Source organism: Heterocephalus glaber, unplaced genomic scaffold (assembly GCF_053883595.1).
Source record: "Heterocephalus glaber isolate CG9 unplaced genomic scaffold, H.glaber_assembly_v1.0 deba00001446, whole genome shotgun sequence".
NCBI lineage: Eukaryota > Metazoa > Chordata > Mammalia > Rodentia > Bathyergidae > Heterocephalus > Heterocephalus glaber.
The window spans coordinates 6,587,780-6,596,956 of NW_028258298.1; positions in this window are offsets into that span (position 1 = coordinate 6,587,780).

Below are 9,177 nucleotides of genomic sequence, written 5' to 3' on the forward strand. Positions count from 1 at the left end.
AAAGAATTTACCAATTAAAATAAAAAAGAAAATTTGAGGTGGGTGTGGTGGCACACACCTGTTATCCCAGTGCTCGGGCCACGGGAGGCAGGAAGGTTGCAAATTCAAGCCCAACCTAGGCAATTTAGTGATTTAGCAAGACCCTGTCTGCTATGGTTTATATCTAAATGTCCCCCCCGCAAAGCCTCATGTGCTCATAGGTGGAGTTTTGGTGTGTGAATGGATCATAGGTATGATGCTAGATTAGTCCACTCATGGGTTGAGTGTGATGTAGGAAGGTGAAGACTGTAGGAAGAGGTGGGTCACTGGGGTTGTGGCCTGGAACTGTACATCCTTCCTACTCTTTTATCCTTCTCTATGTACTGCCTGCCATGACCTGAGCTCTTTCCCCTCTACCATGCTGCCCACTCTGCTTTGGAACCAGCCAACTATGGACTCTGCAAACTGTGAACAAAAATAATCCTCTCCTCCTTTAAGTTGTGGGTGTTGAGTATTTTGTCCCAGCAATGAGAAAATGACAAGACACTGTCTCAAAATTCAAATTAAAAAAGGGTTGGGAATGTAGCTCAGTGCAAAGGCCTTGGGTTCAGTCCCCAGTACTGCCTGCCCACCCCCAAAAAATAGTCATCTAAGGAAAAATTCAATGACTTAGAAATGTTTAACATGGAAAATAAAAGACAGGAAACCAAATGTTAGGTGAGAAGACATAGTTGATTTGTTGTTTTAACCTCAGAGAGTGAAGTAGAAAGAATATCTTAAAGTTGCAGAGCTAGGCAAGGTGGTGCATTCCTGTGATTCCAGCTATTCCGGAGCCTGAGGCAAGAGGATTATAAATTCAGGGCCACTCTGGGCAATTTAGTGAAACTCTTCCTAAAATTAAAATAAAAATGGCTAGGGATGCAGCTCAGTGGCAGAGTGCTTGTGTAGCATGTGTGATGCCCACATTATAGAAAGTCAGATCCCAACTCACTGAAGAAAGATCTTTTAATATGTTACAGGGTCTGTTGATGGAGTGGGCCAGTCTGTGAGTCCAGAGCTTGCCCTTTACTGAAAACTACCAAATAGAAGCTACCTGGTCACCTGGATACATTATTTTTTTTCTTTTTCTTTTATGAAAAAAAATCTTTTCATAACCAAATAATAAGAGAAAAACAGTACTTGTTATTCTGTATATTGTTATCTTCAAAGTATAGTTACTCAGTACAGGACATAAACCAAAAAGATTCTTTAAAAAAAAGAAGCAGATAATAGCACAAACTTTCTTTTCAACAAACTAATATAAACTTCAGTGTTTATTGAACATATATTGCAATACATTAGCATATATATTGAAATATTTTTAAATAATAGAATATGTAATTTGGGGAAGTATTTGAACTTCTTTCTTCTTTCTATTTATCTTTCTCTATTTTGTTTTTAATTTGTATATGTATAAATAAAGCTTGTGTGTCTGACTAACTTCACTTAATATCATGTTTTCAAGTTGCATCCATTTACCTATTAATTAAAGTTTATCTTTCTTTATGGCATCATAGTACTCCATTGTGTATAAATATCATATTTTCCTTATCTGTTCATCTGTTGATGGACATATATGGTGTTTCCAAGATTTAGCTATTAGAAATTGTGAAACTACAAACATGAGTATGCGTGTACCTCTGTAATATGATGATTTTAACTCTTTTAGGAAGATATCTAGGAGGGAGATTGGTAGGTCAAATTGAATTTCTACTTTTATTTTTTTGAGGACTCTCCATACTGATTTCCATAATGATTGTACTATTCATATACCTACCAACAGTGTAGTAATTTTTTCCCACATCCTCACCAGCATTCATTTTTAGATTTTTAAAATGATAACCATTCTTTCTGAGGTAAGACAGTATCTCAGTGTAGGAATTTGCATTTCTCTGATGGCCAGCAATGATGAGCATTTTTTCATGTATTTACTGACCATTTGCACTTCTTCTGAAAGTGTCTACTAATTTCAGTTGCCCATTTTTTGACTAGCTCCTTTATTTTGAGGGGTCTGTAATAGGTTGTATCTATATATCCCTCAAAAAGCCTCATGTGAGCATAGGTGGGGTTTTTGGAGGTGGCTGGATCTAGAGTGTGATACTGGGATTAAGTGTGTGATGCTGAGATTAAGGATGCCCCACCATGGGTGTGAGTGCTACCTACTCTAAGGGTGGGTTACCTGGAAGGAAATAATGAACACAAAGAGGGATGCTGCTGTCTCTTGCTGCTGCTATTTCTGCTGCTTCACTTCTTGCTGCTTTGCTACCTTCTGCCTGCTATTAACTGTTTCTCCTCTGCAATACCCTCTGCCATGCCACCCCACCTTGGAGCCAGCTGACTGTGAACTAAAACCTCTACAAACCATAGCCAAAATAAACCTTTCCTTCTTTAACTTTGGGTGTTGGATATTTTGTCTCAGCAATGAGAAAAGTAATTAAGACAAGGCCTACTTTTTTATTTTAGTTCTTTATATATTCCTCATGTTAGCCTTCTGTCCATGGACTAGCTGGCAAAATTTTTTTCCATTCTGTAGGTTGTCTCTTCACTCTGTTGGTTGTTTCCTTTGCTCTACAGAAGGTTTTTAATTTGATACAGTCCCATTTGTTGATTCTTGGTAATATTTCTTGTGCCACTAGGGTTTTGTTCAGAAAGCCTTTGCCATGTCTGTGTCTTCAAGAGTTGTACCTATTTTATCTTCCAGCAATGGAGAAATTATTTTTGAAGAGGAAGTTTGTGCAATAATCTTCCATTAAACACTTCCTGTGGTCAAGCTCTGGGCTGGGCTCTGGGGTCATAAAGCTATATGTAATGGTCTCAGTCAGATAGGAAAAACAAGACAAAATTAAACTAAAGTTGCTTTTCATATACTAAATTTTTGTTCAACACCAACTCTTACATGTTTAAATGCCAGAAACTAGGTTTTGGTCTCAGTCCCAAGGGAGAAACTTTATCTGGCCAACAAGGGAAAGTGGGAGAGTAAAGACAGAAAATCATGGCAGTCACTACAGACCAAGCTACAGAGCTACAGGGGGAGCTTGCTTTGGAACTTGGTATTGTGTTGGAGGCTATTTTCAGGGTAGGGACAATAATGAGATTCCAAGGATGAAAACAGGGTTGAAATTCAGTGGCTAACTAGTTCTGGGATGAACTGGGCACTGTATTTGAATCCCAAACCCAAAAAGATTTGGTTCCCCCAGAAAACTAGGCCAAGAATGTTCACATCACTTGGGAGCAGTTCGGAAGCAAGAAGCACACCAATCTGTGTTAAACTACCAATTCCACTATTTTCAAACAAAGTACAGTCATCAACCTCTTCATGTACCCCCTGAATTATTCCCCTTTCTTGTATACTTGCTAGCTAACTAAGCAGAGGGGGTGCTAATACACTGATGATCCTATTTTGCTAAGGAAAGTTGTGGGAGGAGATGAAGAACATGGACTATTTTTAAAGATCCAAGACTATTGAGATCCAAGACTATTCTAGGGTTAGGGTTAGGGTGAGGATTAGGTGACCACATCAAAACTCAACAGAGACCTTACCAGGGAAACTTATGGCATGTAAGATTGCTGGGGTTGCTCATTCACATGATGTAAGACAGCTCATTTTCAATCAAAAAAAATCCTCTGAGGACCTTTCTTTATGCAGGAATATGATTTGATGGGACTCAGAAAACTAGGACCAGGCCTTGTCATATGCCACAGGTCCATGACACTCAGTGGTAAACAGCATTTCTTGAGCCTGCCCTGTCCGCATTGCTTTTACTGGCATTTACTCACGGTCACATGCAAACACAAGCCTAGAAGGTCAACACCACCTCTGCTAGTCCATTTCCCTTCCACTCCCAGCCTTGTCTCCTGGGGCCAGGATGCTGATCCAGGACAGATGGGATTCCTTCGGCAGAGCTGACCCTGAGGCTCAGCGAGTGATCCTAAGGGGGAATTTCATTTTACTGTTTGCAGCATAAACAGGATACCACATCCTTCAAGCACAACAGAATAATAGACCTCGCGGAAATGCCAAGAAGTCCTTCAGGGGGAAAAATAGCCTTGATTCTGGAGAAAAGGAAAAACTGCAATAATGATATTACCCCAAAGAAACCACTTACAGGAGTCAGCTGATTTTCTAACAGAGAGATGAAAGTAAAACACCATGAATCTGACTGAATGCCAAACGCAGTCCCTTGAAAGAATTGATATTGCAACATTCTACCCAGATGGCTCTCTCTGGAGCAGGAAAACTGAATTGGAAAAGGAAGTGGGTAGGAGGGAGAGTGAGAGGCAACATCCACACTCAGCAAGGAAAGGGAAATGTGTGTTTAATTTTAAGTCACCCTCCTGGGTTCCCCATTGCTGGAGCCCATCAGAGAATGGAGAGATGGAAAATAGTAACATTGTATGCAGTGTGTGTGTGTGTGTGTGTGTTTGTGTTTGTGTGTAACTCTCTCAGCGCTGCTCACACAGTTCCCATGAGTTAAGTATTCCAGAGTGGGTCTGAATAAGGTATGAGGGGTAAGAGGAAAAAGAGGAACAAAGTCAATCCCAGCATTCAGTTTGGATCATCAGTGTTACTCCCTGATCCTGTCACCTCCCATGGCATCAGTACAGCAGACTTGGCTGAGCTGCCTGGCTCCCAGCTCATCAGCCTAGATAGTGGTGTGCCTACCACTCACAAGCCTTATCCTTACCCAAGGGGCAACAGTGGGCAAGGGAGCAAGTTCATTTGTTGAAAGCAAATGAAAGGTCAACTAGGAACATTTACAAAACATCTTATTATTATTTTGCTTTAACAGAAACCTAAAGGATCAGCAGGCATACATTGTATACCAAGCATGAAGCTAAGAATAAGACTCAATAGATGGAGACCTGGATAGAGGTATTTCACAATACTCCATTGATAGCCTGGATGGTCAATGGAGGAAGACATTGTTGCCTACATGTAGATGAAAGGGAAAGGGAGTTCTCTCAGGCCCAAGATATCCCCCTGTTGATACCCAATATCTACCATTTAAGATTCCATAGAATCGCTAACCAGGACATCTTGGAGCTTGCCCCTGTGCTAGTCATTCCACCCACCTCACAGCCCTGATACTGGCTGAGTCCTTGTGCCTATGGGCACCGTACCTCGGAGAGGAAGATATGGGAACCTTCCTGGCATCTTTACAAATTGGCTGGTGAAAAGGCCCAGCATGGTTAGTATGGCACTGGCATACACCCCCTCAAGATGTCTGAGGGCCTAGCAAGTGAGGCAGGAGCTGTATCCCATTCTGATTTTTCCTTAGAACAGAAGCCTGTGTCTCTCAAAGATAGGAGGCAGGCCAGGGAAGGATGAAGAACCATAAGCAGTCACAGTCAGGACCCTGACTCTGAGGTCAGAGTTTCTCTCTTCCTTAAAAATTCTTAATATCTATATTCCCTTGGGCTGGGGATTTAGCTCAGTGGTTTTGCCGCCTGCTGTGCAAGCACAAGGACCCGAGTTTGATCCCTGGTACCAAAAAAATTTTTATATATATATATATATATATATTCCCTTTACATCAGTCACCAGTTTGGGTCCCTTTACAAAAGGAAAACTCTATGTTGAAATGTATTATGAGAGAATACTGTATATCTTTGTCTTTTTATCAATGGTTATGTGGTGAAACATTCTGTGAAGAAACTGGGTCCAGAACCAGTAAGTGACTGTTCCAGCATTACACAGCTTGTAACTGGTGTGTCAGATCTCGAGTCTTTGAATTCCCAATGTTCCATTTCTAGAATCTTCTTTGATAATGGAAATACTGGAGAGAAGGAAAAACAGTAATGTGACATCCCTAGAACCTGGGAATGAATTCCTGAAAGGCTTCCTCTGTTCCCAAAAGAAGGGCTGCACAGGAAGTTTTGCCTAAGAGTCCACTGACAGTCACCATAGAATTCCTTTCTTCTCAGCAGGCAGCTGGAATAGTGCTCCCTGGTTTTGCTCCAGGTGACAAAGGCACACTGTCCTTGGAGATACCATCAATGCATTTGCCATGTACTCTAGGCATTTATTAATTTATTTATTTGGAGGTACTTAGGATCAAACCCAGGGGCTCATACATGCTAGGCAAGCACTCCAGCACTGAGCTACACCCTTGCCCCACTTTTATTTATTTATTTTTCATTTTTTTCTTTCTTACAAGCCTTTTAAACATCCACAGGCCCAGCTACTGATTTTTCCCTAGAACAGTTGGGTCCCAAGTCACTGAATCATAAATCTTTAGCCAGAGGCATCTCTAGCAGGTCCAGCTCCCTGTTTTGAGATAAGATTTTATCATCCCTAATTTTATAGATAAGGACTTGAATCCCTGAGAGGTTAACCAACTTGCCCAAGGTCATACACAGAGTAATTAGAACAGGCACTTAAGGCTGTTACCTACTTAGAATCCTAGTGGCATAGAATGTCAGTGCTGAAAGTGATCTTATAAATACAGTGACCATATTTTCAGAACCCAAAACTAGGACATTTAGCCTGACAAACCCTGGTGAATTTACAGGGACGGTGAACAGATTATTTTAATTGGTACTGCCCCAGAAAAGGGAATTTATGGCTGTGGCTTTGAGAGATCATCCACTCCAATCCCTCATTTCATAGTTGAGGCAGCTGAAGCCTAGAGAGACTAAATGACTTGAGGGGGAGGAGGTCGTAGGCAGAAATGTTTTCTGTTTTCTCAACTCCCAAGGTTGAGTCAACAGGGCGTGGGTGAGGGAGCACAAGAAGGGGCCATTGTTTCAGGCTGCTTTCCCTCACAGGGCCTGTCCTAACCCCACAGTGCCTGCTTTAATCTAGAATGGGTGCGGCCATCCCCTAAACCCCAGAGAAGTCACATTTGAAGCCACATAAATTTAGGGTCTTTCATTCTTGTTTGCAGACCCAGGCAGCTGGGCAAAAAGGAATTTTAAGAAGGGAACTACTTTTTCTTCAAGAGTGTAGCATTCTATGCAAAGTAGCTATTATTTTCTAAGGTTTTTTCCTTCCTAGAAACATGATGGTAAAATGACAAGATATAGCTGTGTATGGTGGTGCATGCCTGTGATCCCAGCACTCAGGAGGCTGAGACAGAAGGATCACAAATTCAAAGCCAGACTGGATTACATAGAGAAACCCTGTCTCAAAATAAAATAAAATTATATAAGCTAGTAAGGCCTCTGGCATACTAACTTCTAGCATAAACCAAGGCAAGAAGTCAAACTGACAGTTATTACACAAAGATCTACATAACCTCTGTAATGAGATGGGTACTATAAATATTTATGATTAAATCCTCAGTTTGCTCCTAACCCCCTACTTCATGTACTGTTTGACCTCATTTTATATGTACAGCAGTAAGAGAAAGGAAGGCACACGGAAGAATCGGCTCGAGGGCTCAGGGCAAGACCAGTTCCAGCTAGGTCCTTTGGCCTGGAGGCTCCCAATCTACAGATCAACACTCTTTCCCATATTAAAAAGTGCATTTCATAGTGTCCTTTTAACACTGCAGCTATCCAAATTAGGACTCTGAGTAGCAGATGGAATCCTTCCAACTGTCAGCCTAACCTCTCCTCTGTGCAAATGCAGAACTACTCTGCTAATAGAGAAATTGCTTCCCAGAAAATCAATTTCCTCCTTATTGTCCTAGGGCTGCTGTGAGACACCCACTGTGGGGTGGGCTCCTGGCCTGCTTATTCTCCTGAGAGTAAAATTACAAAAACACGTTGCTGCAACCAGGATTTAGCAGACTGTCTATGTTTGAATGGGAGCTGTGTTCCACATCCCTGGTTTAGGCATTTTTTTCTCCTGGTGCTTATTTTCCATTGGTCTAGTTGCTTTGCCCCTTCTGAGAACTTGGGGCTAGTATTTTCAAAGCTTCACTGCCCACAATACACCCACTATTATAGGGGCTCAACAATTATTTCATTCATTTTATTGCTCATTCATTTCCTTAAATTTGTTTCCAAAGAACCATAACCCATCATTCAAGCTCCTTCTCTATTCCACTGGCAAAGAGTTCAGATGAGAGGCAAACAGCTGGACTCTGCATCAGACTGTCCAAATTAGAACACTTTTCTGTGTCCACTGTCTACCCCAGCCTTCGATCCTGCCTTGAATGAGAGTGAGTGACAGTGAACTTGAGAAGAGCTAATAAAAACCTGATCTCCCTGATAGCATCTTCTTTAATTATTTAGAGAAAGGTACAGCCTGTTTAAAAACCCCTTCCTGTTCCAGTTCTTTTGTTGAAACTATCTCAGAGTCAGTGACAAGTTGGGGAGCAGAGAACAGGAAGGGCTGGCATTGTGGAGAAATGAAGACCCGAGAGGTACTTCTAGACATAAGGAGGGTGATGCAAAAGACCCTTTATTTAGAATAAAGTTGTGCACACATTTTCTTTGCCAACCAAAAATGTCAGAGAAAACACCTAGATTAAAAAGAAAAAGTTAGAAGGCCAAGTGAACTGTCAAAGGTAACATCCATCAGAATTTGCTGGTGCCTATGAATGTAGAATTAGCATGGGTTTAGAGTCAGGTATCAGGCCTGGCTCTGCCGCTTAATAATTATGTGGCTAGGACTTGTTCATTTGTTTGTTTGTTGACAGCATCTTGCTAAACTGCCCAGGCTGCCATCAAATTTGTGATCCTCCTGCCTTAGCCTTTGAGTATGTAGGATTACAGGTATAAACTACTGTTTTAGTTACATTCTCGTTGCTGGGACAAACTGCCTGACACCAAAAGTTAAAGGAAGAAAGATCTATTTCAGCTCATAGGTAGTCGAGGTTTCAGTCCATAGTCAGCTGGCTTCTAGGCAGGGTGCCATGGAAGAGGGGCATCACAGAGGAGTAACAATCTATGGCAGGGCAGGCAAGAAGGAGGCAAAGCAGCAAAGCAAGCCTCTCTTTCCCTTTTATCCCACCCAGGCTATAAGCCTTTTGGGTTGTGCCTCCCACACCCAGGATGCATCTTCCCATTATCCATACCCAGAACTAAGCTAAACTAATCAGTGGACTAATTTAGTACTATACACCCTTAACACCAGCATCACACACCTTTGATCCAGCCAGCTCCAAAAAGCCCCACCTAATGAGTCTGTGAGGTTTTGGGTACACATCTAGATACAAGCCATAACATTTACCATGCTTGGCTAATGATTTGAAGATAAAATGGGAGTGC